This window comes from Stegastes partitus, unplaced genomic scaffold, assembly GCF_000690725.1.
Source record: "Stegastes partitus isolate 25-593 unplaced genomic scaffold, Stegastes_partitus-1.0.2 Scaffold184, whole genome shotgun sequence".
Lineage (NCBI taxonomy): Eukaryota > Metazoa > Chordata > Actinopteri > Pomacentridae > Stegastes > Stegastes partitus.
Window position 1 is genome coordinate 223461 of NW_007577915.1, and position 2374 is coordinate 225834.

Here is a 2374-nt window from a genome sequence, read left to right on the forward strand (position 1 = left end):
GCTGAGGTTCCACAGGGCCGGTTCCACACAGAGGTTCTGGGCTGAGGTTCCACAGGGCCGGTTCCTGCGGTCAGAACACTAACGGGTCCAGGTGTGAAGGTTCCTGCAGTGGAAGACGGGCTGATGTTCTGTGTTTGTGGACCACACTCGGGGCTCTCCGGTCCCTGTATCAGTTTCTCTGCAGTAGGTTTAAGGTACATTCAGAGGTTCTGCCAGAACTCTGAGCAGCAGCAGCGACTTCAGAAACACAAAGTGCTTCACTTCTGTTTTATACTTTATTTAATTTTGTAGTAAAATCATTATTCTGCCGGAACAAAGAAGTGACAGCTGTGTGTGTGTGTGTGTGTGTGTTGACTGGATGATTGATTGGATGATTGATTGGATGATTATTGAGTGGATGATAAACGTGCTTCTGGTTCGTTTCTTTTCTTATTGCTCCTGTAAACTCTCTGCTTCAGTGTAAATGGATGCCGTCTGCTTTACTGTGTATTGTAACATAATTGATGCACTATAATTGTTTTCAGGTGACTTGTATCCTGACTGCAATGTTTAATATAATATTCAGCAATAAAGCTTTGATTCCAGACGCCTGGGTTTAATGTGAGAGAGTCCACAGCAGCTGTCCTGCCCCGACCTGACCCGACCCGGTCAGGGTGTAAAGTTCTTGATTAACAGTGTGATTTAGGAGAAGTGGACGTTCAGATCGATTCAAAGCAGGAAGAGTTTGTTTTCATGGAAACATTCTAAGTATGTGACTGATGAGTTTTTATGGGTGTAATCAGACTCCACAGACAAACTTTTACAGACGTGTGAATTAGATCCAACTGTTGGTAGAGTTACCGACAGCAGAGACTTTCCTCTGGAGCTGCTTCCTGCCGTTCATCAGGATGAATGTGGAGCTTTCTGTCAGATACCATGATGGTACTTTAGAATAAATGAAGTAACAATGAAGAGACGTCTTCATCTCTACACCCTCATCCTCACTGGGGCAGCAGGGGGCGGAGCCTATCCCAGCCCACTCGGGGCAGGTTCACCTGGACAGGTAACCAGTCTGTCACAGAGCTGCATGACTAACAGACACTTAGACTGGCCAGGTAAGCAGCGATGTGCTCGCTGATGACCACTGTGCAGCCCAGGACTTCAGAACAAACTGGGATTAAACACAAAAAACAACGTTTTTAGACTTTTGAATTAAAAGGTGACCCTGAGGCAGAAGCAGATTCCCTTCAGGCTTTTTAAATAAGTGAATAAATAACTGCTCCTGTGGGAGTAGCACGTGTTCATGAAGACCAGCTGCTGAGTCCTTCCTTCAGCTTTTAAACTCTTTGTTTTGGTGCCTTTTAAACTCAGAACGTTAAAGTTCATGTTTTTATTCAGCTGTTCTGTTTTTTTGTGATTAAAAACAGATTTTTCGGTTAATTCCAGGAAACTGGATTTTAATCTATTTTCAGCCACGTGACAAAAACAGTCTTCAACGTTCAAAACATATCAGCAGGAGGCCCCGCCCACTGCGTCTTCCTGCTCTGAGCCAATCAGCGCTGAGGAGGCGGAGACGACGCGCACCCTGATTGGTCCGTTTGAAAGACGCACGTAGGCAGCGCCGCCATTTAAAGGTTTAAAGCGTGTGTCGGTTTGGTAAAGAAGCAGAAGAAGCTGAAGAAGCAGAAGAAGCTGGAGCTGAACGTCTGACTTGAAGGTAAGAAAGAATTCAAACCGACTCCGTCTGATTCGGACTCTCACCGGTACCGGTACCGGTCACCGGTACCACAGCTGGGTTTAGCGGGGGACTGCCGTTACTAGCCTGTTAGCTCCGAGTCCTGACAGTGTTCGGTACCAGAAGCTTTATTCATCTTCATGAGCAGATGACAAACGTTGTCCGGTTTCATTGGTGTTTCTCAGAGCTGCAGCTGATCAATTAATCAATTCAGTGGTTCTGATCAGCAATGAGTTGGTCTGAATAATAAAATCAGTCAGAACACTGGGTTCAGCTCCTTCAGTCTGAAGGTTCTCTGGGTTCTTTCCTCCGACTGTAAACTGAACATCTCTGGACCGAACCAGGAACTTCTGATCCATGTTTACGGATCAAACCTCTGATCAATTCAATCAGAAAATAAAAGTAAAACTTCAGAGTAAAGGACTCCATGCTCTCAATCAAACGGCCGACTGATCCAGACCCTACAGATCAATAACATCAGGGTCCTCACAGAGACCACCGCTGGCGTCTGCAGCTTGCAATCAGTCCATGTTCTCCAGCTCAGGGTTCGGCTCAGGGTTCCAGCTCAGGGTTCCAGCTCAGGGTTCGGGTCAGGGTTCCAGCTCAGGGTTCCAGCTCAGGGTTCCAGCTCAGGGTTCGGCTCAGGGTTCCAGCTCAGGG

At 46.7% G+C, this 2374-nt stretch overlaps 2 protein-coding genes across 4 annotated transcripts in view; both read left to right on the forward strand.

Moving 5' to 3' along the window:
- pex5 (peroxisomal biogenesis factor 5) overlaps positions 1–586 on the forward strand; it is a 22812-nt gene extending 22226 nt beyond the window's left edge. For all 3 annotated transcript variants that reach the window (XM_008280161.1, XM_008280162.1, XM_008280163.1), the window contains one exon: positions 7–586. The gene's annotated coding sequence lies outside the window, so the exon portion shown is untranslated. The remainder of the gene's footprint in view (positions 1–6) is intronic.
- A 1062-nt stretch (positions 587–1648) lies between these two features.
- cdca3 (cell division cycle associated 3) overlaps positions 1649–2374 on the forward strand; it is a 2850-nt gene continuing 2124 nt past the window's right edge. The window contains exon 1 of the mRNA XM_008280164.1: positions 1649–1696. The gene's annotated coding sequence lies outside the window, so the exon portion shown is untranslated. The remainder of the gene's footprint in view (positions 1697–2374) is intronic.